General features: G+C 49.0%; 1 protein-coding gene and 1 long non-coding RNA gene across 4 annotated transcripts in view; one reads left to right on the top strand and one right to left on the bottom strand.

Annotated features, from left to right (window-relative positions):
- Positions 1–26808, top strand: part of LOC128096080 (uncharacterized) — a 53605-nt gene extending 26797 nt beyond the window's left edge. Inside the window, exons 2-3 of the long non-coding RNA XR_008213526.1 lie at positions 12281–12405; positions 13286–26808. This is a non-coding gene — a long non-coding RNA (uncharacterized LOC128096080). The remainder of the gene's footprint in view (positions 1–12280; positions 12406–13285) is intronic.
- Positions 1–27118, bottom strand: part of Kazn (kazrin, periplakin interacting protein) — a 1033047-nt gene that overhangs the window by 205746 nt on the left and 800183 nt on the right. The window lies entirely within an intron of this gene.

The raw sequence follows: 27118 nt of genomic DNA, 5'->3' as shown, positions 1-27118 counted from the left end.
AAATTATGTGCATGTATTACTTTAGTAAAAGTAAAAATTAAGAAAAACATTAAAAAGCACAAAAGATAGACAAGTCCCACTGCGAGTCGCATTGCTCCTCTGATGCTGCTGTGTAACGCGCTCTGGGATGGCTCTGCAGCCTCCAGGCAAGCGCTCCATGTGCAGATGAGTGTGAAAGGCACGCTGGAAGCATCCCAAGCTCATGCAGCACAGTGAGGACTTTAGGCATTAAAAATCTGGGGGAGCAGTTCACTAAATGACGCAGGATGTTGACATGGTCAACGTGATCACATGACTGCTGCAGAAAGGGAGCATGGCCCTGCCCAGGGACTCCCTGCTGGTCCCATGGGCCCATGTTTTGGCTCTAAGCAAAACCATCACTCCTCTCATGGGCTGTGCTGTGATACCAGTGAGTGCTTCCTGAGGTCAGGTATTAAGGGCCTGGTCCTTAGCCTCTGGCGGTACTGGGTGACAGTGTAGCCTTTAGGAGACAAAGCCTAGCAGAAGGAAGGTAGATCAGCAGAGGAAGTACCCTTGGAGGTGACATCGGGATCCTGCTCCTCTCTTTTTGCTTTCTGAAGGTCAGTTCACCCACCACATACTCTCTGTTGTGACGCACTGACACAGGCCCAAAGTCAATAGAGTCGAGTGACTGCGGATAGAAACCTCAGGAACCGTGAACTGAAACAAGCCTTTCATCATTATAAGTTGGTCATCTCAGGCATTTTGTCATAGTAATGGGAAGATGACTATCGCAGGCTGTACTTGGTTCTCTTGTGTAGCAAGGCCTGCTTGACCTTGGCTGTCTATCATTGTTCTAGATAGACAATCCAAAACAGATGGATCCAATCCAAAAAAAAGAGAAAAACAACTAGGCCCTTCATTCATTTGCTCATTCATTCATTCATTCATTCACTAAAAGCTGAGCAACTATTTAGTATGTGCCAGGCATGGCTTAAAAGGCTGGGTATAAAAGGATGGCTTCCTCTTTCCTTTGGTGCTTACCTTCTGCAGTTCAGGTGAGAGAGAGCGGGAATGGTAACTCAGTAAAAGACACCACAAGGGAGTCTGAACCCTGTGACAGATCAGGAGGAGGACTGGCAGTATTTGTGCAGCTCGGGAAACACTGGTGGAGGAGAGAGTGTCTCAGAAAAGCCCTGAGGGAGTTAGAGTCTGAGCCTGCACATGCCCAGGAGAATAGCCGGCCAGAGAGCCTGGAGTAGGAAGCATGACTGGCCTGCGTGCTGACTAGCCAGAAGGCCAGAGTGGCTGCAACAGGCTAAACAGGGGGAGCAGAGGTGATACAGTCAGACAGGTGACCTTGCGGGTCCAATCCAGTCCTAGAGAGGCCCCAGAGTCAGTGGTGTTCTGGTCAGTGCATTTCAGTAGGCTCTCAAAACAAGCAAGCGAGCAAATAAACAAACAGCATCCCTGCTTTCTGTGTTGGAAACTCCTACTGTGGCGGATGTTGAGCTGCCAATGAGACATGGGGGTCACTGGATGAGGAGTGGGAGGGAACAGGCCATCCAGCTCCAGTACCTATGCTCTGCAGCACTCCCACAGGGGCTACCCATGATGGTTACCATGATACTTTTTGTTATATTTCCCATTTTTGAGAAAGGATCTTGCTATGTAACCTAGGCTGGCCTAGAATCCTCCTGCTTCTGCTTCCTAAGGGTCTGGATGGCCACCTTGTGCCACTATGCTGAGCACTAGCAGAATCTTATTTTATTAAAAAATTAAATCATACTTATTTATGGGAGGTGGGGGCACACGGGTGCCGGAGCACATGCATGGAAGCCAGGAGACAATCTGCTGGTGTTGGTTCTCCATCTCCACCACATGGGCCCCAGGGATTAAACTGTGACCACTAGGCCCAGCAGCAAGTGACTGCACTTGCTGAATCATCTCCCCAGTGTACTACTAGAATTTTAAAGAGTGATCACTGGGGCTGGAGAGATGGCTCAGTAGTTAAGAGCTCATAGTGCTCTTGCAGAGGATCTGGGTTAAATTCCCAGCACTCACATTGGATGGCTCACAATCTCCTGTCAACTCCAGTTCTAGGGGATGCCCTCTTCTGGTCTCTGCAGGTACTGCATGCAACACACACACACACACACACACACACACACACACACACACACACACACACTTTAAAACATAAAATAGAACACTATAGAGCTCTCACACTGCTCTTGCTCCTAGAAGCCTGCACTTGAATGTGCTGATCCTCTTTTGCATTTAAACCTGTGCATTACAAGACTACCCATCTACAGTCCAGCTTACAGGTGAGTTCTTCTAGAAACCTCTGTGGTGCCATTGTGTGCTGCATTTGCTGTTCAAAGGCACGTGCGTGTGTGTGTGTGTGTGTGTGTGTGTGTGTGTGTGTGTGTGTGTTGCTGGGGACCTAACCCAGGGCATCATGCATGCTAGTGAAGTGCTCTACCACTGAGTTACATGGCCAGCCCTTAGTTTTATGAGCTACATTTCACTATTGTCCAAGTTGGCCCTGGATTTGCCATCCTCCTCCCTCAGCCTCCTGGGTACCAGGATCTCAGGGCTTCTTCCCCATGCCCCACGCTGCTCTAGTTCTTTAGGATTAGTGTGTTTTCCCTCTTCCCATGGCATCACCTTTCCTGAGATGTTCCCCTGGGTGTCTTTATGGAACAATGTCCTGTCCCCTTCACTCTCCTCTCATTACTCATTTTATTTTTCTTCACATTCTTTATTGCAGCTTCCATTGAATTTCTTATCTGCAATCATCCATGCAGGAGGGTGGCCATAGTCTTGACATCTGCAATCTATATAGGACTGCCTTTGATTCCCATTCCTGCAGTACCTGGCATACAGCAGACATGTGTGCAGTAATTATGAAGGCATGGTACCTACAGCATGGAGACATAAATGAACCCCTGGGACATGTCTCCACCAAGGCCTGTTGAGGCACAGTGGGAATAAGAAGCAAGTGTGCAGGAGGCTGCCTTTGTTGGTACTGGCTCTTTCTACCTATCTGAGGGTTAAATCTTGGAGAGCAGCCTACAGCTAAACCATCCAGAGCACCAAGCCCTTTGTCTCATAATGTATCACAAGTTCAGAAATTCAGAAAGCAGACAGCGACATATTCTCTTCTGAGCATTAAAAAAAATGTTTTTGACAAGCCCTCATGTAGCACAGGCTGGCCTCCAATTCTTTATGTAGTCAAGGACAACTTTGAACCTTGATCCTTCTTCTTCCACCACCTGAGTGCTAGGATGTCTGGTGTGTACTATCATACCCAGATTCAAACCCAAGGCATTGTGAACGCCAGGTAAACACTCTAACGACTGAGCTGTAGTCCAGTCCAGATCTTCACTTTCAAAAAGCTACTAAATTCACTTGATTTTACTCATACTCATTCTGTCTTCTGCAACCTAAATAGTCCTGAAAACACCCAGTGAGGATTTCCAGTGAGGATCTCAGAGGCAGCTTCCTTCTCAGAGCACATAAGCTGGGCAGAGCCTCGGCAGACAAGCTGGAGCCTCAGCAGACTAGTCACCAACTGAGCTACCCCCGAGTTCAAGACTGTCTCTTTTTGGTTCTGGGACTCTGTTGAATGAAGGAGCTGCCACAGCTTGTACACCCCCCTTTTAGGCCAGGAAGGATTGAATTACTCAGTGATTGTAGTAATTATTCCGTCCAATTGATCAGTAATAGCTGCAGTTCTTAAGCTTGCCTTTCCATTAATAATCTGCAAAATATTTATTGCTTACATTTAAACAAAACAGGCTGATAATAAGAGTATTGAGCTGCATCTCCAGGGTCCTGGATATTTACACAGTGGCACATGTTTCAGTTCTATTATTTATGTTGTTCTGTTTTTTAGTAAAGGGAAGAGGTTTATTAACGTAAAACACAATGATCACAATTCTGAAAGTTTCTTGAACTGTGACTAGGTTGCTGGGGGAAGGCATAGAGAATTCAGCGATTGATTGCATATGTCTGCCACTGGCAGGGGCAGACTGAGTTATGGCACGTGTGCTAGTATTCATCATCTCTGGTTTAAGTATTGGACTTCCTGTTGTTGCTATTTTCTTTAGGATTATTCTTCCTGAGCAGACAAGGAGGCATGGCCCACTTTTACGCAAATGGAGGAGAACTAAAAGGAACACTACTTTGAGTGTTTCCCATGGAGATATGTAAAACGCAAGATAGGGGCTCCTGTACTACTGACCATGTCTGGCTGAAGCACTAACCACAGACGATCATCTCGAACCCGGGGCCTTGTGCTTGCTAGGCAAACACTCTACCACTGAGCTAAATCCCCAACCCCTCAGGTAGGCTTCTGATAGTGTCTAGGGAAAGTGATGCAAGCTCTGATCTGTGTCCCCTATTCACTGGTTCTGTCCCCCACTTCTACTCCCCCAGCCTCCCCATCTTGCTGGGAAGGTTACCAACAAGATGCAACCAATTCTTTTTGCACTGTACCTTAGCCTGGATTAGAGGCTGAAAGACCGTCCTCAAGTCACTCCTCTGCTCCAAACTTTGACATTTACCTGCCATCCTCCCTGGACACTTACTTCCTCTTCCTCTCTCTGCTGTCCTAGAGGATTAAGGATCACACTCCTCCTCCAGCCTACACCCCAAGTGACCCCATGACCTGGTTTCCATATTTTGAGTTATGGAAACTCCACGCTGTGCCCACTTCCCCTCCTCACTCTGGGTCCCTCCAGATGGCACACCTGTCATGTCATCATACAGTGCTTCAGTGTGTGGGATTGATGATTACAAATCCGAACAGTTCACACCCCTGGTCACTACGTCCGCAGGCTGGTGCCAGCCCAAATAGCGCTTATGTTTCTAAATACTTCCCATTGGGCCAATACCAGCCCTAGCTGGTGACTTTCTGTCTATTCTCTTAAATCTCCACATTTTCCAGGCCATGTGGAAACCCTAGGGGGAATCTTCACAAGCCCCATGGCCACAGCCCTTTCCCCAAGTAGCCATTTGCTTCTTGGTGATGTCCCAAGTGACTGACCAGAAGTTACCTACGACTCTACTCAAATGGGCTGCAGTGGGTTCTCTCTAACCCTAGGGAATTGAGATTGTCTGTCACTTGGGCTGAGGTGAAGAGGCCTCTGATGCAGGTGACACTCTTGGATTGAGGGTGTAGCTCAGTGGAATAGCACTTGCCTGCTACACAGGATGCCCTGGGTTTCATCAACAGCATCCTTCTCTATCTATCAACCTCATAGGAGGTTGCTCAACAGAAAAACAGGCCAGCGTTCAGGGAGAGGCAGAGCTGTCTCCCAGAAAATGCTCACAGGTGCCCCTTTGCTTTCTAATAGGGGCCCCACTTTTCTTGAGAAGGCCTCCTTCCCATGTGACAGAAGGCTCATCCATTATCCATCTTACATCTTACTGACTTAGCATGAGACCTAGCTAGGCAACCGAGCTCCCCATGGAGGAGGATGGGAGAATCATCTAGCAAGGCAAGGCAAAGAAGACGCTGAGCAACACCATGGCCCTCTTGGATTAGATGTTGGCCTGTCCGTGTTGGCAGCCATCTTCAGCCCTTGGAGGGAACACTCACAATGAAGACAGGGATCAAGAACGGAGGAGTGGGCAGATGGGAATACTCAGGGCCTTCATGCACTGTGGAGGCTGTAAAGGAACCCGCCAGGGAATTCTCTCTCAGAACTTCCTCCTCCTCAGGACTTGCTCTCTGTCAGGATCTCTTCCCACAGACTCTCCTCCTCCCCCTCTTCCTCAGGACACTCTCTTCTCCAAGACTTCCTCCTCCTTCAGGACTTCCCTCCTCTCTCAGAGCTTCTCCCTTTCAGACTTCCCTCCTCATTGGTGACCTGTGTCTGCCTTCAGGGCTCCCTTCCTCCTTCGAGAACTCTGGTTTTGAAGAGAATTCATTTTCCTTGCCGAGTGGGCAAATTGAGACACAGTCTTCCATCAGGTTTGAAGACACCCACATTATGGCATAGGGACAAAGGACAGGGCTCCCTGTGGCCTTCCCAGTGAGACTTCCTTTAGAGAGAGAGAGAGAGAGAGAGAGAGAGAGAGAGAGAGAGAGAGAGAGAGAGAGAGAGAGAGAGAGAGAGAGAGATTCCTACGCGGAACCCACAGCCCACAGGCCCGTAGAGCTTGGTGACATCTTTTCCCTTTCTCTCACACCCCTGCCTCGCTGATTTCACACCTTCATGCTTCGACTCACAGCATCTAAGTCACCGTTTCCAGCACAACCGCCTTTGGATACAGTCTCTGCTCTTCTAATCACCTCATAGGATCCCCCATCCCCTGCTGGTGCCACCATCTCCAAGGGTCACAAGAGACAGGTCCCACCCGGTCCCCTGCTAGGTTTGTGGGGATGAAAGCTTCCTTTTCTGGGGCTGGGCTATCAGGACCGGGAGTGGAGGAGGCAGAAGGGCGGTGCAGGAGCCTGATGCTGAGGGAGGAGGGAATCTGACCCCAGGAGAAAATCATTGTCTGAAACAACAAATGGAGTCTGCTTTGCTTTCACGGCAGCCTGTTGTTCGAACGAGCGAGACAACCGACAGGGAGGCGGTCAATATTTCACGACGTGAGAGGCAATGGTGGGAAGCAATAGCTTGTCAGAGATCAGAAGCCCATTGCATGGCAGAGCACACTCTGCCACTTGGAGCAAGTCCCTAGTCCACAGGGGCCTCCATACTCACATATCCAGAATGAGGAGAGTCGGTGTGAACGGCATGGACATTTGTGGGGGCGACCCTAACAGGGCACCACAGAGCAGGACTTATGTGTTGAAGACTCATCCTCTCATGGTTCTGGAGGCAGGACTCCCAGGGCTGCTCCCTGAGGCCTCTCGCTTTGCTTGTTCATGGCAACCAGCTCCCTATGTCCTGTCATGTAGTGGATAGCCATTCCAGCTTTGATCTGGAATTTCCAACCCCCATTGAGACTTTGGCAAGTGTCACGCCTACAAGGCGGGGCCAAGGGAGGCGCCTGGAGACCTGAGAGCTGGTGGGCAAGCGCTCTCTCTGGTCCGGGACCCTGGACGGTGGAGGTGGGCCACGCAGAGCTCCAGAGAACACCGCTGGACTGCGATACAACTTCCCCAGACCCCGCGACCTACCTATCCCTTAATTTGTAAGTTATGCCATTAAATAAATCTCCTTTTAACTACATGGAGTGGCCTTAATAATTTCACCAATACTGTCATGCCTCTGTGTCACCCCTCGGTGTGTGACTGTGCCCTAATTTCTCACAAGGACACCGCACACCTTGGATTAGAGCCCCTGTGTTAGTCAGGGTCCTCGAGAGGAACAGAACCTAAAATATATATTATTAATAAAGGGAATTTATTAGAATGGTTTACAGGCTGAGGTCCAGCTAGTCCAACAATGGCTGTCAACGGAAGATCCAAAACTCCAACAGTTGTTCAGTCCATGAGGCTGGATGTCTCATCTGGTCTTCAGTATATGCCAGAATCATGCAGAAGAAGGTTTTAATGCCAGTGAAGGAATGGACTTGCTAGCAAGAGTGAGAGCAAGGAGAGAGAGAGAGAGAGAGAGAGAGAGAGAGAGAGAGAGAGAGAGAGAGAGAAAGCATCCTTCTTCCACTCTTTATGCAGGCTTCCAGCAGAAGGTGTGGCCCAGATTAAAGGTGGATTTTCCCACCTCAAAGATCCAGATTAGATTTAATTAAGAAAAATAAAATCCCTCACAAGTGTAGCCAGCCATTTGGGTTTTAGTTAATTCCAAATGTAGTCAAGTTGACAACCAAGAATAGCCATCACAACCCCTATAGTGACCTCATTTTCAACCTTGAAAGATCCTACCCCCACGCTCAGCCACATTCTGATGCGTGTGTGGAGTCAGGGGGTCATGATTTCAATGTGTGACTCCTTGGGGCACATATCCAAGCCTGCGATGGTTCTAAGGATGCTGTATAGCTCACCTGTCACCTCCACCCCTGATCTTGGTGGAGGCGTTCAGGGCTTCACATGGTCAGACACAGCTCAGAATCTTGCTGGCTACTTCTTCTACCCCACACACATTTTTATTTCCTTTCACAATCCATCATGGGATAGCTCATGGTCCTTTGTCTCCAGCTCACTGTCCCCGGCGCATGTCGGTGGAGTCTAGGTTATTCAGGGCTTCTTCCCCATCCCTCAGCCCTTCTCCAGGTGATGTTATAGACGACCCCACTGTTCCTCCTTGGTGATCCCTGAATCCATCAGGCCAGGCCATCACTGTTCCTCAGAACCCAACCTTCGCTGCTCCTATGTTTCTTAACTCTGGCCTTTGCTCCAGTGGGGATGCCGCCTTCGAGGGAGCCCTTCTCTTCATTTTGAAAGTCTATCTTCCTTCATTCAAAGACTACGGAGCCCACACTGGGCCAGTATGTCCAGCTTGCTGGGCTGAAAATGAGTACTCAACTTGGTATTCCTGTGCTCCCTCAATATGCGGCAAATTCACTCAGGCAGTGGACAGCCCAGAACTGCATTTGCAGCTTCAAGAACAAACTCAGCTGTGGTGCTAATGGGAACCCACGGAATGCATTCCATTTGCCACGGCTGCTTCCAGGCTGGCAGATGGATATGGGCTCTAGTGACAGCCAGATGATGTGGCACTTGGTTCTGGCAGATGGGAGCAGAGGCAATGACTTAGCTAAGTAACCTCAGAATCCCCAAAAGCCACTGAGAGGAAACAGTTAGGTGTGGAAGGCAAAACAGATGATCCAGCGCCATCCCATGTGGTTCCTGGACCAGCTGCCGCAGCATCCTGTGTGTGCTGGGTGGAGTGCATATTCAAGGGCCCCAGGATCCTCCTGAGTCTGGACCTCTGAGAAATGGCAAGAAAGCTGTCTGCAAGTTCCAGGGGATCCCCAGCAGCAGATTAGAATGAAGGTAAAGGACACACACACACACACACACACACACACACACACACACACACACAGAGAGAGAGAGAGAGAGAGAGAGAGAGAGAGAGAGAGAGAGAGAGAGAGAGAGAGAGAGAGAGAGAGAGGCAGACGGACAGATGGACAGATGGATACATTAATGGTGGATGGATAGTTGGATGGATCAGAGAATGGATAAACAGATGAGTGGCCAGATGGATGATGGATGAGAAGATGAATGAATGAATACTTGGATATATGGGAGAATGTATAGGCTGTCTGGATGATGGATGTGTAAGTGGATGGAAAACAGAAGCATGTATCATGGGTGCATGTATGAGAGGACACATGGGTGAATGGATGGGAGAGTGAGCTGGATGGATAGATGGGTAGGAGAATGGATGGATAGATGTGTGATTTTAAGTATGGGAGGATGGATGGTGAATGGATGGGAGAATAGATGTATGGATAGTAGATAAATATATGGGAGGGTAGGTGGATGGAGGGATGGATGGATGGATGGATGGATGATGGATGAGTACTCAGATCAATAGATCAACCTTTTTATTTCTAAAGCACAGGCTTCATGAATATGGACTGGTTGGTCTGAAGCCTGTAGGGAAGGCTGGGAACTCAGGCAGAATTTTTACATAAGAGCCTTGAGGCACAATTATTTCCTTTTTCAAGAAAATAGTTTTTAGTATCAATGCCTTCAACTGGTTGGACAACACACACACACACACACACACACACACACACACACACACACACACACACACATACACACACACACACACACCCACACACACACCCACACACACACACTTCAAGACTGGTCTCCTAAGTCTACATTGTAGATGTTAACTCACCCACTAAATACCCGCAGTACAATAGCTAGCCTAGCATCTGGTGGGACATCAGTGCTACAGCCCAGCCAAACCGACATGAACAGTTAACTGATTCAGGGGTACTCCAGTGACTTAGAGGCATTAAGATGTGGCTTCTTCTGGGTTCCAAGTCGGCCCTCCATCAATGACCTTTTGATAATTTGGGGTAGATTAATGAGCCCTTGCATATTGTCAAGTTAGCCCCCTATTGCTGCTTGCCAGGTTTTTGGTTTGAACTAGAGGGGAAGTTATGAGCATAAATCCACCTTCTCAGACTTCCGTGATGCCGAATACTATAGCTTCTGTTTGGCCTTGTTATGATTCCTCTGCCCTTCCCAGAGTCCTAGGAGGCTCACCTGCCAGGAATGTACCAGTGGTCCCTCTTCCCATTGACCTTTGACCTCTAGTTGTGTTGAGCTTCGCTGGGGGGAAGATGGGATGTCCTTGCTGCTGCCAAGTGCCTTAGGCCTGAAGTTGCTGCTCTCACTGGCTGTCCTCCCGCCTCTCCCACTGCTGCATTTTCCTGGGGACTCTGGGAGGAGGCAGGTAGCAGCTCCCAGCCCCCCCCGGGGGGGGCCTAAAGTATCCCTTTGCATTTCTCACAATCCAAGCCAAGCCCCTGTAAACGACTCTCCTATTGAACTCCTCTCAACTCCTCCGGTGTGTCAAGTCAGTTCTTGGTTAGGACCCTGAACATACTATGCTGTATGACTTACTGCTGAGCTTGGATGCTGCCCATTGATGAAACTGAAAGACAAAATACAAGACATGGGAACAATTTAAATCTTCCTAGCTGCTGGATAAGTAAAGAAAAGATTGTGGTACATTTACACTACAGAAGACTATTCAGCCATAAAAAAATGAAACTCTATCATATGCCACAGCATGGATGGAACTGCAGATCATTATGTTAAGTGAAATAAGCCAGGCACAGAAAGACAAGGGTCACAGGGTTTCAGGTGTGCAATATGAAAGATGATGTTATTGAGTCTCAGAGAAGAATAGTGGTTACTAGAGGCTGGGGAGCATTGGGGGGAGGGCGGGACAGGGAAAAGATGCCTGATGGGCACTAAGTCACTGGTATGCTACTGCATGTAGTGTAGAGGATAGCAGTAGATAGTGATGGGGTTAACTCAGCAAGCTAGGGGAAAGGATCTACAATGTTCTCACCACAAAAAAATACTACAAATTTGAGTCTCTACAGATGTTTAACTCAATTACTATATATATACACATACAATTATACATGCATGTAGGTAGCAAGCATCATGTGGTGTGCCATTAACATGTACAATTTTTCTTTACACATATATATGTGTGTATGTATATGCGTGTGCCAATGCCCATGAAGGTCTGAGGTTGATGATGAATATTTTCATTGATCACGCTGCATCTTATATTATCAAGGCAGGGTCCTTACTGAACCCAGAGTTCACTGTTTGGGCTTGTTCCAGGGATGGCCTGACTCTACTTCCCTTGCTGGGATGATGTGGATTCTGGAGACCTGAACTGTGGTTTTCATGCTTGGGGAACAAGCATGAAGCCATCTTCCCAGCTTCATGTACAATTTGTCAAAGTCTCAGTAAAAAAGTAAATGTAAGATAAGGAGGGAGGGAGGGAGGGAGGGAGAGAGAGAGAGAGATTGATTTTTACCACGAGGCTGAGTTTGAACACCCAAACATAATGCTCAAAGACTTCTCTACACAGCAATGAAATCAGGAGGACAGAGGCACAGGAAGAGAAGTTAAGCTCCGGCAGCCAGGCTGGCCCACACATCCCCTTCAGCAGCTCTCTGCCAAGATATTTAAAATGAAACAGCTGTGCATGAGCAACACGGAGAGCCGTTCCAGCTCAGAGCACGGACAGGATCATTCATGCCCGCGATTTGACGGGCGGCATAATTGCTCTAAGCCCTATTATCTTCCCGAGCAGTTGTTCAAGGGTCATCAGGACACCTTCAATGAAAGGCTAAATTCTTCTATATACACAATTTTAATAATTACAGCCTTCCTTTCCTCCGATTTAGAAATGCGAAGTTCTGTTCTAAGGAGAGGCGCCAGGCCTTCAAGCCCGTGTCTGGGGCCTCTGCAGCCAGGCGTGGAGGCCATGATGTTTCTCCAATTTCCTTGGGAACCTCCTGGCCAATTACTGTTTGCTGATTGTGTGTGTGTGTGTGTGTGTGTGTGTGTGTGTGTGTGTGTGTGTGTGTGTGGTGTGTAGATGTTCTGTGCGCACATGTCTACATGCATGTGTATGGGGCAGCCAGAAATGGACATCAACTGTTTTGTTTGATGGTTCTCCACCTATATTTTGAGAGAGGGCCGGAACTCACAGAAACAGCCAGCCTGGCTGCCCAGCAAGGCCTTGGGATCTGCCTGTCTCTGGGATAACAGGTGTGTGTGCCACCATGCCCAGTTTTTTACATGGGTGCTGGTGATCAGAACTCAGGTCCTCAAGCACTTTATTGACTGAGCCCTCTCCCCAGCCTTGTTTGCTAATATTATATTTTCTTTCATATGCAGAGAGAAGAGAGAAAGGCATGGCAGCAAACAAGACCAGCCTCTGCAGTTATCACTGAACACCCACCGCGCATGCGGTGGCCAGTGTTTCAGAGCCTGGGACCAAAAGAGAGAGCAGGCCTGCGAAGGTGGCTGGAGACACATCGTGTCATAACACACTGTTTTGTGTCTGTATTGTGTGGGGGAGAAGACAAAATCATCTGAGACATCACTGCATCTGTGGCGTGCAGCCCAGATGGAGGAACTCGGTTGGATATTCATATAACTTGTTGCCATTTTGATTTCTGAAGCCATGTTCTGTAGACCTGGCTGGCGTCAAACTCAGGATCCTCTTACCTCAGCCTCTGGAGTCCTGGGATGACAGACATGTCCCACCATGCTCAACAGTGTGGCTGTTTTACAGGGTAGTCACTATGGATCCCAAACCTGTCTGATCATTGGGCTGTGGCCACGAGGGAAGACAGTACCCTGACAGAGGGAAGGATGCCATGAACAAACAAGATGGCGTCCTTCTGTCCACCTCTTAACCCAGACACAAGACTTTGCAGGATTCTCTACCCTCTCCATGGCTCCCTCAGTTGACCTGCCCGGACAGGTCCTGGACACGGGCTGTAAGTCAATCAGAGTACTTTGCTTCATCTAACTGGCCAATCTGAAATGAGGGGAGGGACCCATCCCAGGCCACCAGTAACACTTAAAAACCCTCAGCCCTCGGAGAAAAACATTTTATTTTCTGAATCTGCTCTTCACTCTGCGGGGAGTCTCTCTCTCAGTGTGCCTTGGCGCTCTCTCTCTCTCTCTCTCTCTCTCTCTCTCTCTCTCTCTCTCTCTCTCTCTCTCTCCCTCTCTCTCTCTCTGTTCAGTGTGCCTTGGTTCTGTGTGTGTGTGTTCATGTGCACACGCACACATGTGCACACACATGTGTCCACTTTATTTTAATATGTTTGTCCTCTACTTCTGTGTGTTATGCCTGATATTTTCCTTGCCTTTTAATTCTTTTCTTGGCAGAAAAACAAACTCGATCAAGACCCCAAGATGGAAACAGCCACACCTTAGCAGAGTCAGCCCTTGCCTTCTTGAAGCTCATCACAGTGATGTTGGAGGTGAGACACACTTTCAGCAAGTCCTTTACATGTGTGTACAAAGCGTGCCATCACAGAGGAGAGCTGGGGCTTCTGGATCAACAGCCAGCATTAGCAAGTGGGTGTTTAGACAGCTTAGTCAGGGCTTGGGGGCTCATTGCCCCAGTGGGACAGTAGTAGCACCCACTCAGAGGCAGGAAGGCGCCTCTAAGACTCCAACTTGGCCACTGGCCAGTCACTGTAGCTTGGGCAAGTTGCCTCTCCAGACCTCAGTCTTGCATCTAGAAAGTGGGAATGCTGCTACTTAGCTCTCAAGGTGCTGGGGATGAGTGGAGTCCAACAGCCTCCATATGCTTCCCCTGGGGTCACATCCCGTGCTGTGGCTTCTTCATAAGGGTGGGGAGCCAGATAAACATGGTTGAATCTGTAACCTGCTTACCTCCATTCATGCACTGAGATAACAGCATGGCTCTGTCATCTCATGGATAGTCCTAACTATCTGTATCTCTTTGTATCATCTATAGTCTATGTATGCATTTGAGTGTTTACACATGCTGCTGGTCTCATCATCCATCCCCTGCTGACCTTTGCATCCATGTCCTGTCTTGTATCTACAACTGGAGTTATTCTATTTTCTGGCTCCTTGAAGCCAGCAGGGGTGCAGGAAACTCACAAGATGTCCTTGGGGAAGCTTCTAGACTTTGAGTGTGGTCTCCAGATGACAATGAGCACAGTACAGGGTCCCCATTCAGAGAACTCTAGTAACAATTTGAAGGAACACTGAGGGAACTCTTCCCCAAGCTCACCTCCAGATGAGAATATGGCTGGTCAATACCAGGACCACAGTTAGATACCAAGCTTGAGCAGAGACCAGAAGAGGCTCTAGGACTCCTGCACATAGACCTTGGGTCACAATGTGCATGTGATGCTTTAGGCCAGATACCAGTGGTGACTTGGTGATGGCATTTGCTGTGTATAAGCATTTCTTCCTGGAGGAAGAGTAGCTAAGAATCAAGACAGTAAATGAAACACACAAATCTTAGGAAGTAAACAAAACTCACAAGGTTCAGGAAGCTCATGAAACTTAGAGGATTTACAAGGCTCCTCTCTGAGGTTGTATCAGCAGTGCCATATTGAAGGGAGAGTGGGTGCTAATCAGCTAGGCTGCTTGTGAGTCTTGCAGGGAGCTGTAGGGATGTTGCTTTCATGAACCATCATCCACCTCTCATATTGGGGTGGACTCTTTGGTGACACAGCTGATTTTGAGTCACATATGCTCCTGTACATAACCCCCATAAACCCACTGATTCACTTAGATGAAGCTAGAATTGGTTATGAGCATTTCTTTGGTTTGTTGGTGGTGCCTTATTCAAGTGTCCCCAAGAAATGTTATTTAACAGTTGTAGAGGATGACAGACCCCTTGTGGAGGGTCTGTCATGCAATGATTTCTAAAACATGGTGCAGGGCATGGAAGAAGGCAGGTGGGCTAAGTCACCCTGGCCTCTGGCTGCCCTCCTCAAACCCACAGAAGCAAGGGTTCCAAGAGACTCTGGCCTTCTACAATGTTGGTCTCGCTAAGGTGCCTGACTTTGGAATGAGAAATGCCTCTGAGAGCCTCTCCAGAAGGGCAGACACTCCAAACTCTGGGCTCTGGGCTCACAGGCTCCAAGGCTGACAGCTTCTAGATGGTACGCCCCTTATCTGTCAGGACTGGGGACAGCAGTGTCAAGAGCTGTAACTGTCTCTGTCCCCATTCCCGCCTGATGTTGAGCTGAGTGGAGACTCTCGGGCCCTGCATGGCATGCAGGAAGCAAAGCTCAGGCTTCACTGTCTGCCTTGAATGACACATGCCACTGCCAGGTTCTGCTAGCCCCTTCTGTAGCCAGGAAGGGGACCAGTATGTGTTCAGGGTCTGCAATTTACTTTCAGTAACACGGCTGAAGCGGTTTCTGTGTCCCTGAGAGTCAGGAAATTACTCCTTTTCTTGTTCCCACATGCATTTGTACACCACCCAAACCCATTCCAATCAATTCAGAACCTCCTGGGCCCCCAGTTTTGTCCCCATCACAGAGAATCCAAGATTAATTCCAGAGACTTGTTGGAAGACTAGCATTCCTATTATTGTCAAGAATATTACAAACGGGGGTTGGGGGTGAGGGCTGGGGAGCTGGCTCAGGTGGTAAAGTGCTTGACATGCCAACATAAGGTCCTGATGCTGACCCCTAGAACTCATGTGAAAAGCTGGACTTGGTGGCACATGCTTGTAATCCCAGTGCTGGGGAGCTGGAGACAGGAGGATCTCCGACATTCACTAGCCAGCCAGCCTAGCCTACCAACAACGTGGGCGGCTTCTGAGGAACCACACACCTGAGATTGACCTCTGGCATCTACATACATGTACATATAGATACATGTGCACCCCCCCCAACAATGTACCTGACCTCCTTTCCCCCAAGAAAGCATACCTTGAACAAGTTCCACGGTGTAGAAAGCAGGACTGTGCAGGTATATGGCACATCCCATTTAATCCCTTCTATTCTGGGTGACTACAGCAGTTCCTGTGAGGTGTTTTGGACAGTGTCTAGCACCCAGAATGGCTTCCTGCTCAAGTAGAGGACTTCACTGATTGTGGTACCCACTGTTGTGGCCTCGGCTTGCATTGTGTGACCCTTCCAGTGACCTGCAGAACACTGCTCTGGGATTTTATTGATGCATGGGGAGGGGTCTGAACAGGCCCACATTATCAGTCCCTGACTCACAGGCTGACATATGACATAGGCAACTGACAGTCCAGGGCTCACTGCCGGGTGTGAAGGACTCACGAGGTACCCACCTTACCCCCTGGTGGTCTACTGGATTCAAGTGGCTTTAGAAGGAGCAGGTACCAGGAGCCTGTGGAGCCAGGGCCACTGACAGTGTATTCACACTCTGCCCCTGACCAGACCAGGCTGGTCCAATTGTCCGCAGCTTCTCTTCCTGGACAGGGAGGCTGGTCTCCTGTGGTTTGAAGACCTGGCAGAGGCTGGCAGTGGGGAGCAGGGAAGACACAGCCATTGACGGGATTGCGGCATTTGCTCTCTTGCTATCACAGGACATGGTCGCCTCAGCTCCAGAGAAAACATGCCCTGGCCGTCAGGGTTGAAGGGCCTAGATGAAGTGTGCTCCTAGGGGCTAGTGATGCACTTTGTACAATGCACATAGCGGGGTGGGTCCTAATGACCTCTGAGCCCTGTGACCTCTATGCCCTGCGACCTCTGAGCCATCGATGCAGAATCTATCTCCCCAGAGCTCTCAAACAACTGCTGATTGATTTTGCTCTCAAGCCTGCTGAGCTGGACAGGTGGGTGGGGATGGCCTGTCATAGCTACACATGGTGGCTGGAAGACACGCTTGCCAGACAGCTCAGTCACCCGGCTGTCCACTGAGACGCTTTCCCTGTGGTCCTCTGTAGGCTGGGATTTCCTTCCAACCTGGTGCCTGAGTTCCAGTGTGGTAACCCAGAGTCTGAGGCCCCAGAATGCATTTCTGTTCCATGCAATGTCTAGCATCAGTGAAGCTAATCTAGCTTCAAGGGGAGAAACAGTCTACCTCTCCATGGGAACAATAACAAAGAGTGTGTGGCCATCTTCAGTCACCCACATCCATTCTACGGATGAGGAGTCGGAGGTCTCAGTGGCCTCCGGGACTTTCTCAGACTGAGCAGCAGAAATCCAAACCAGAACTCAGATCTGAGTCAGCTCCAAGAACCAGCCCTTCCGACTCAGCAAGCTGATGTGGATGGTTGGTTGGCTTTGCTAACAGGGCGTACCTTCAGAAATAGGCCCAGCAAGGCCATTAAAAATAAGGCAGTGTTTGAGTTTCCTAAGATGGTTTGAATTTCCCAAAGCATTCCGTTTCTCTCTGAAAGCCAAACTTGGGCTGTCTACACGGGCAGCTAAGACTTCATCGGAGCAAACCTCAGGCTCAGGCGAAGAATGTGAGGTGGAACAGAGGGGCAGTCCCTGAACTTGAACTTCCCTTCTCTTTGTCAAGTATTTTTATGTCAGCGTACCTTCACTGGGCCAGCTGGAGACAGGGTTGCGCCTTGTGCGTAAAGAAATAGGTGCAGGCTGGGCAGTGGTGGTTCACACCTTTAATCCTAGCACTTGGAAGGCAGAGGCAGGCGGTTACTGAGGAACCACACAAGGAAATCACCTCAGGGTTGAAGGGGATTGAAACCTCGCATGGACTCCGCTCTCCAAGACTGGGTCATCTGCAATCTGGATGCCAGCCGTGAAGTTATACAAGGTGGCCAGTGGAGCCTGGCTGGCCCCAGGAGACAAATACCTTCCAAACAAAGGCATCTGAGTATCGCAAGGAAAGGTTGAACATTTCAAGGGGAAGATGGAGAAGATTTCACAAAGCCCAGCATCTCTGCTAACTACATATATATTGGGACAGGGTCGTGTGTATCCCTGGCTGGCCCCCACACCCTGGCCAACTGTTTGTAGATACTAGTACTTGGACTAGGGGAGGGCTTTGCCGTTGCCTCAGCCTCTCATTCAAGGAAGGTCTTGCCACTCCCACGGGTCTGAGGCACTGGGGTCCTTGACATGGCTGGGCCCATGTCCAACCCTCAGGGCTTCATGAGCGCTTTATACAGTCACTCAATAGTGAGACCCTGACTCAAAACCACAACACCCCCCCCCCAAACCAACACTAAAAGCAAAACATGCCTTCAACATGGTGACATTTAAAAAAGATGTTGAAGATTTGATGCCATCGTGTGTAATGTGACTGGGGGTGTTGCTCAGCGGTAGAGTGGGTAAGCTTGACATATGCAGGACTCTGGGTTCCACCCTCAGCAGCAAGATAAATAAACAAGGAAAGGAAATTAAAAACTGTACAAAAACGAAAATTGAGCCACAAAGCACTGAATATTAATTCTTATCAGCCAACTAAGCTTTGAAGTGGAGTCGTGTAAAATACCAGTTCACTGTTGGGTCTTGCAGAAGCCATGGCATTGGTATCAGGTACCGCTAAGTAGTTGGGAAAGCTGCATTCCCAGGGTATGAGTCTGAATGGTTTTACTCCTTCTCTGACATTCCCACCCTCCTATGATTTATTTGTGTAGAGTCATCTTGTGAATTTCCCTGGAATGAGAGTCAAAGTCTGAGGCTTGATTTATAGAGAGGTTCAACACATTTGGAAACAATGAACTCTGTTGCGTAAACACGTAAGAGCCAGGACAGAAAGCTGAATCCCTGATTGTGGCCACAGAGGGTGGGGAAGGGAGGCCGCCAGAATCTTGTTCAGTTCTTGAGTTTTCTTACAGTTGTCTGGAGAGCCAGGGCAGGGGAATTCCTGGGGGCCATGGTTCCCGTAGCTGCTCTCAGGGAGCGGGAGATGGCTGTTGAGAGGCTGGGATTGTGGTTTCTTTCTGGAAAGAGGAAGAAATAGTTTGGAGGCCACCACCAAAGAACAGCTGCTTCATAGCTCTACAGAGTGGAAAAGATAGGAATTCCCTGGGATCTTGGAGGCCTTGGGTCCTCGATGGGACAAGTCAGCCTAGATGCTCTGATGAGTGCCAGGACTCCCTGGCTGACTTGTACTGTCAGGTTCAGCTGTGGAGGCCAAGTTCCTCCTGAGTCAGTTTTCCTGGGCAATGGGTGCACTGTAGTCCCAGCTTCTTTAAGCTATCCTTGAATCCTGGGGGAGGGGCAGGCTCATGTCCCCCACACAAGCCCTTGTGTGTTGGTCCACTCCTTGCACATGGTCTGAGACGGGCTCTTGTTCATTGCTTTAAATACCAGGTCAGCTAGTCTGTGAGATTCTGGGAATTCTGTCTCCACCTCCTATCATGCCCCAGGAGATCTGGGATTACAGATGGGCATGGGCACAGCCAGCTTTGCGTGGGTTCTGGGGATCTAGCTTGGGACAAGGAAGCCCTAAGATGGATCCTGCCTTGCTCTTGGACTTTGCTGCACCCAAGCTTCCTTCTTCATTGAGTTCAAGAGATTGAGAACAGGAACTGCCCATCTGGATATCTGGAGCAGAATGGGTACCTGTTAAATCACTTCCCCTGGGAACCCCTAAGGGACATCTTTAGCAGGCATGTCCAACTTGCAGTGCACAGGCCACAGATATTCCAGGATAGCAGTGACTATAGCTACAATGGATGACAATGTCATATTACAATGTTAAATGGCTGGACCACACTTGCATCGAATGCATTTATCCAGCATGCATAAGTTGAAGTCTTACTGTGTGCCATGCACTGATCAGGGGTCAGTGACACTTCAAGGAGGAAGACAGGTCTGCTCTTGATTTAAAAGAAAGAGCCGTGCAGCAATGGCGCATGCCTTTAATCCCAGCACTTGGGAGGCAGAGCCAGGTGGATCTCCGTGAGTTCGAAGCCAGCCTGGTCTACAGAGCAAGATCCAGGACAGGCACCAAAACTACACAGAGAAACCCTGCTTCGAACCCCTCCCTCACAAAAAAGACTTATAAGCCGGGACTAAGCATAGGCAGTAATAACCGAACAGACCATCTAAGACAAGGCCAGGGAGTGGGAAGGATCATGAAGGAAAAGCAAGAGGGCTAGAGTGATGTCTTAGTGGGTAAGGCTCTTGCCTGCAAGCAGGACGACTTGAGTTTGAATCCCCAGAACCCATGTAAAGCTGGCTGTGCCTATGCACATCTGTAATCCCAGATCTTCTGCAGCATTATGGGAGGTGGAGACAGAAATCCCAGAATCTTACAGGCTACCTAACCTGGCATATAAATAAAGCAGTGAACAAGAGCCCCTGTCTCAAATAAGACAGCAGAAGGGGACCAACACACAAGAACGTCCTTTGACCCCATACATATGCCATCTCCCCTCACAGGATTAAAGGAAACCATAGGGTGACAGAAGAACATAAAGACAATTAAGCAAGATACAGAAGGAGAGAGATGTAGGCGGGTGGGTGCTACCTCAGGAGAGGTGGTCAAGGAAGGAGGCCAGACTCTCCTCTAAGGTGCCTTAGCCTCTGTGCCTATGATTCCCTAGACCAAAGGTTCCCATCTGGGGGTGATTTTTCAGCTCAGAGGATATTAATAATGACTGTCTAGAGATGTTATTTCCAGGAGAAATAGGTGACTCCTAGCATATGGTAGGAGGGACCAAGGATGATCCCACTCCCAATGTCAATAGTGTTGAGGTTGAGACATATTGAGTTTACTGCCAGACCACAGGCCAGAGTCAGCTCTGAGCCCAGGCTCTTCCTCTCTCTTTGAGCAGGGAGGTATTTATGATGGGATATGAAAAAGGTTCTGCAATCATGTGGAGAGATGATGAATCAGGCTCTCAGGATGACTCTCAAAGCCACAGCCCTGGAACAAGCCACCAGAGGAATGACTGCCTCTCTCAGCCCCCTCCAGCCGCTGTAGGGCATCCTCTCACGTACCCAAAACAGAGTGATAATTAAAAGATTGTCCTTTAAAATGTATAACTCACAAGTTTTCAACATATTCACTAAGGTGTACAAACATCACCACTACCTATGTCTAGTTCAATTTTAATTTTGAGACAAGGTATCACGTAGCCCAGGCTAGCCTTGAACTTGTTATGTACCTGAGGCTGGGCTTGATCTTCCTATCTCTACCTCTAGAGTTCTAAGATTACAGGCATATGTGATGCTGGAGGGCCTTATGCATGCTGGCAAGCACTTGACCAACTGAGCCACATCCCTAGTCTGCTCACAACATTTTAATCACTACCCTGCCCTCCCCGCTCAAAACAGCAATTACCCATTAGTCCCTCTTCTTCCCTCTTCTCCCAGGCCCCAGCAATCTACTTTTTCTCTCTAGGCATTGCTTGTAAATGGAATCACACAAGTTGTGTGCTGTGACAGATTTTCCATACAGTGTTTCAAGTTCATCCCATGTGGTAGCATGGGTTAACCTTTCATTCATTCCTATGGGAGAACAATACTTCATTGACTGAAATACTGTTTCCTGTGAGCATTCATCCATTGATGAGCATCTAAGTTGCTAGCACCTCTGGCTATTTGAACATTCATGGCCAAGTTTGTGCAGACTGAGGCTTTCACACTCGTGGATCCACATACAGTAGCAGGATGGTGGGGTGTCTGCGGGTCTTGGTTTTGTGATCATAAACCTGGGAGATCTGTCTGGCTGGTTTTGGGATCCTTATGAGTTGAGATTCTGGGCCACCTCAGTCCCCAACTGTTTCCCATGAGGCATGCTTTGAACTTCCATCCTAGACACAATATGCCCCAATCCTGGGAGGGCTTTCCTATACCCAGCCTGAGTTCCCACGCACACAGCCTCACTATGTCCATCGACAAGCTGACACTGACTTCTCAATCCTTAGAAATTTGACAGTGTCTTTGGGGGACATCTACCAGCTAATCTTCTTCTATTATCATATCAAGATGGGGAAACAAATTCTGACTGTACTCTCCAAGGCTTCCTTAAAATACTGAGTACAGTTGAAGCTAAACTGCATATTTTTAAAAAAGTTAAAATTGGGACTGGAGAGATGGCTCAGCAATTAAGAGCAATGGCTGTTGTCTTCGTTAGGGTTTTTTATTGCTGTGAAGAGACACCATGACCACAGCAACTCTTATGAAGAAAAACATTTAATTGAGGGGGCAGCTTCCAGTTTCAGAGGTTCAGTCCACTATCATCATGACTGGGAACACATGGTGTTTAGGCAGACATGGTGCTGGAGTTGAGAGTGCTATATCCTGCAGGCAACAGGAAGTCAACCGAGACACTTAGTGGTATCCTGAGCATAGGAAACCTCAAAGCCCACCCCACAGTGACACACTTCCTCCAACAAGGCCACACCCACTCCAGCTGAGCCACACCTCCTAATAGTGCCACTCCCTATGAGAGTATGGGGGCCAATTACATTCAAACTACCACAGTTGCTCTTCCAGAGAACCCAAGTTCTGTTCCCAGCACCCACATGGGGTTCACAAGCATCTATAGCCACTTCTGGAGACCTGACACCCTCTTCAGGTCTCCCTAGGTACTGCATGCATATGATGCACATGCAGTCAAAACATTCATATACACATAAAATAGATAAATCTTAGAAAAAAGTTATAATTATGAACAAGACTACTATTTTTCAAAGAAAATGTTTTTCAGGGGTTTCTTTCTTTCTTTCTTTCTTTCTTTCTTTTTTTTTTGCGACAAGGTTTCTCTGTGTAGTTTTGGTGCCTGTCCTGGATCTCACTCTGTACACCAGGCTGGCCTTGAACTCACAGAGATTCACCTGGCTCTGCCTCCCGAGTGCTGGGATTAAAGGCGTGTGCCACCACCGCCCAGCTCAGGGGTTTCTTTATGAAAGTCAAGTCATTTGTTCATTGTAATCTGAGCCCCGTCCTTAGTGAGGATGGTTGCTTTAAGGACACCAACTTGATCCGCTTAAGCTAATGGTGTAGGAGGTAATAACACCCCACCATTGCAGAGCTAGCCCTGGAGCGGCCACTTCTGATCATTTTAACAACCAGACTGATCCCTCTAAACACGGAATGGAAGTTACCCTCAACCCTGGGAGCATGTTTCCAATCATTTATTGCGGACTGCGTCAGTTTTTGGGGTTTGATCGTTTATGAGCTGCACACTCAGCCGAAGAGGGCTTCCCACACTGGCTAGCATGAACAGCGACTGCACAGCAGCCAAGAGGCAGACTGAGTGGACAGAAGGGTTGACAATAACGTTTCAGCCATCCCAGCCCTCAAGCGAGTCAGCAGATGGAAGTTGTCTGACCGCAACAAACATTTATTGCACATTTTCTTCAAACACATGATGCATACTTAGACAGAGCTCAGTATTAAGAGGGTGTATTGGTCAGGGTAGGCTACGTTATGCTGCAGTAACAAACAGCCCCACCAAGTGTCGGAGGTCTTCAATAACAGCTCCTTACTCTTACTGGGGCTCCATTCATCTGACCTCACTAAGGGAGTTAAGCTTTCCTCTGAGGACTGTTGACCAGAGAGAAGAGGTATTTCCGGGCTGGCTTTGTTGTTTGGTTGCCATGCTACCTAATTAATTTCTACTCTACAGTCAGAGGGTTTCATGTAACATGAGCTCCCCACTAAGAAGCTGTGTAAAGGAATGACCATGCTTTCTTCTACTTTCCCAGACTGCTCTGCTGTCTCAGGGCCAGGCATGGAGCAGGCAACCCAAATCGTCAAGGACAGAGGACGCACAGACAGAGCTGCACACAGGGGTTTGAATCCTGTGTCTGCTGCTCTTGAGCTGTGAGACATGCACAGTTTTCTTAATTTCTCTGTGTCTCACTTTTCTCACTTATAGAGTGGAAAATAATCATGCCCCCTCCTGGTATACGAGGTGACCCGATGCCTGTGACATGCTAAGTAGGTCTTTTGGCCTATCACCGGTACTGTTTGTTTTTGATAAGTGAATAGTGGTGACTGGTGCCTTCTCAGCATCGATTTAGGGTATGAACTCAGCACTGCCCCCCCATGTTTTATTGTCTTCACAGCTCAATATGACAATGGCCATTTTACAGATATGGAAACTGAGGCCAGGAGCGGTAACTTATCCAGGATCCCTAACTATAGTCATGTGTTGCTTACTGATAGGGATACATTCTGGGAAATTTATGTGTGCGAGTTTTTTGTTTTTGTTTTGTTTTTGTTTTTTTTTTGTGTGTGCAAATATTAGACACAAAATAAGACAGCCATGATGTCATGGGGTCATGTGAATCAGCATTTATGGTGATATCATCAGACATGGGGTACATTTTCAAAGGCTAAAATGTTCTACAGTGAGTGACTTCGTCAGAAATGGAGCCAGAATCTGGATCCAGATCTTTCTGACCCTGGGGCTGACACCCTGCCTTGGAAGAGCAGAACTTCTCTTTGCAGAATTCAGCCAACAGGCAGGGGCAGAAAGCACGTCTGCCCCCTCCCATCCTCATGTGATGGGAGTCTTACTATGCAGCCCAGGCTGACCTTCAACTCTCACTGGTCCTCCTGCATTGACTCTGGAGTGTGGGGTTCCAGGCATGCGTCACCACGCTTGGTTGCCCACTTTTCTTGGCTCAGTATGTTGCAGTCTCTGTCATCAGCCACCGCTTCACATGCTTGGCTCTGAGAGGAGACTCCCCGGTCCTCTCACCTCTCACTTTCCTTGGAGTCCTGTCTCTGGGAATGGCTCTCAGCATCCAGCAGCCCCCACCACCCTTTAGTGCTTCTTGGGTAAAATAATTCAGCAGAGGCCAGAGACACTCCTCCTCATCGCCTGCATGTGTTACCCAAGTGGCTGCCATGTGGTCCACCCAACCTCTTGGCCCATGGCACTATGTTTAAGCCCAGAATCCTGTTGTCTGGCTCCTGACAGGGCAGCTGTGTGTGGAGCTGACTTAGGTGTTTCCTCTCTTGACCTCAGTCTTATTTGGGGGGTGGCTGGAGTTGGGGGTGAGAGCAGTCTCTTTCGGCCTCCTTCTTCCTTGGTTTAGTTCAGATCTTTCTTGATTGTTTTCCTGGGCTGAGGACTACATGAATGAGGTGCCAAGGCCAGTTCCGCCAGTGAACACCCGTGAAGCAGCTTCCGTGTCATCACACTCAAGAATGATGGACAGTCATTCCCCAAGACATGCTCACATGTCTAGCAGAGCCCAACAGAGGGTTTGGTGTAGCAGAAATGCACGCTGCCCTCTCCTGTAGATTCAGGGCTGTCCAAGGGTCAGCGAGTCCCCCAAAAGTTTAGCATACACCCACTGTGTGTGCCAGGCTCTGTTCTAGGTACTGGGAGAACATCTGTCAAGACAAGGTCCCACATCTGCAGAGCTCACATCCAGGCAGGGGGAGACAGGTCTGTTACAGGCTATCCGAAGTTGGGACAAAGATACCACACATGGTCTCACTCAGAGGCAGCCTGAAGTCTGAAAGCAGGGGCCTGGGGTAGGGGTTGCAGCTCAGCAGGTAGATGCTTGTCTAGCATGCACGGGGCCCTGGGTCTATCTCCTGCACTGCATGGTTGTACACCCCTGTCATTCCAACATTTGAGGGGAATTGAGGCAGGAGGACTGGAAGTTCAAGGTTAACCTCAGCTACATAGTGAGTGAGAGGCTAATCTGTGCAGAAGCCTGACCTCTGGATGGGAAAACACAGGTTGGGGGTAGGGTATCTGAGGCAGGCAGGGCTGTCCTGGACTAAGGCTTTTGGAGGCTTGTTTGCAGGTGTGTGGTACTGGGGTGTCGGGCACTACAGGCCTCCAAAGAGAGAAGGGGCCTGGGCCAGCACCAGCTGAATGCTGGGAAGGAGCCTGCCTGGCATTTCCCCTGTGCTGAGGGGTCGGGGTGGGGGGAGAAGAGGTGGATCCAGGAGAGAAGGAGGGGGTTCGTTGGGAAGGGGGTCTCCCCACGGGGTGGAGAGAGGACCCAAACATGGAAGCAACTGTGGACAGAGGAACAGCAGGGAGACCAGAGGGCCTGCGGAGAGTCCACTGACAGCTGCTGAGGTTCTGTTGCACTCTGGTTCTGGAGAAAGCTAGAATCCCTGCGGCCCCTCCCTCCCCACAGGATCCTGTGACATGAGGACCCCTGGCTGACCCCAGACAGCAGGGCGCCTCAAGTAGCCTGCCGGAGAGTGAGTCTAGGATGGCCCTCCATGCCAGGCTGTGTCCTAGGGACCGGGCAGAGAACAGTGGAGGCCTGGGTGAGGTTCGGCAAATGCCACTGATATAATGACTTGTGAACAAAAGGTCAGGCCCAAGGCACGATGTTTGATTACACAGAGAAAACCAATCTCGTTTTTAATTTCCTCAGGTGGAGTGCGGGCCGTGTGGGTTCACAGGGTGCTGGTGATGGAGGAGAGGCAGCCTGGGCCGGGGTGGGGGGGGAATCACTTGCCAGAGGGCCACCCAGAGGACACTTCCGTGGACATCAAGTACAGATGAGTCTTTAGCCATAGACAGCAGGGGAAAGAGGAAGAACAAAGCAAAGGATTTGGGGAGACTTACTCTGCACCCCAGCACTGTTCAGCACTCAGTATTCAGCACTTTAAGTCTTCACAATGGCTGGAACTGGGTCCTCCCAGTAGTCTCATCTCTGGTTTGTAGCCAAGCACAGAAATGCAGAGAGGAGCTAAGTAAGTGGTCCCAGGCCACACAGCTAAAACAGGTGGGAGAGCTGGGTCGAAGACGTCGAGGCAGATCCTGGCTCTCCGTCCTTCCTTCACTGTTAGCAGAGCCGACAGGGTCAAAGCGTGCACCCTGGCAGTCCTAGCTAGCTAGGTCTGGCCACCTGTCCCCTGCAGGCCAATTAAAGGCACAAGTCATAGTGAAAAGCAGGGAAAGGAGGTTTATTCAGTGTGGCCACATTCAGGAGAGGAACAGATAACAGAGAGATCCAGCCAGGCAGTGGTGGTGCGCGCCTTTAATCCCAGGCGGATCTCCGTGAATTTGAGGCCAGCCTGGTCTACAAAGCTAGTTCCAGGACAGCCAAGGCTACACAGAGAAACCCTGTCTCGAAACAACAACAGTATAATAATAATAATAATAATAATAATAATAATAATAATAATAATAAATAATGAGATCCAGCAATTCGCCTTCCATTCTGTAAGCTTCCTGAATCATAACCACTCCTGTTTTTTTGGGGGGGGGGCTCTTTTGCACTCACTGTCTCTAGGGGCTACCCAGGTATGTGTTACCAGGTGCTCTGTGGGCAAGGGCAAGGGTAACAGGGCAAGCAGAAGCTGGTCCCTGGGCCAGGGTGCCATTTCTCTACCA

Source organism: Peromyscus californicus, unplaced genomic scaffold (assembly GCF_007827085.1).
Source record: "Peromyscus californicus insignis strain IS unplaced genomic scaffold, ASM782708v3 Scaffold_5__1_contigs__length_169319896, whole genome shotgun sequence".
Classification (NCBI taxonomy): domain Eukaryota; kingdom Metazoa; phylum Chordata; class Mammalia; order Rodentia; family Cricetidae; genus Peromyscus; species Peromyscus californicus.
The sequence above is the reverse complement of the archived record's forward strand: the minus strand, read 5'-3'. Positions and strand labels throughout refer to the sequence as shown.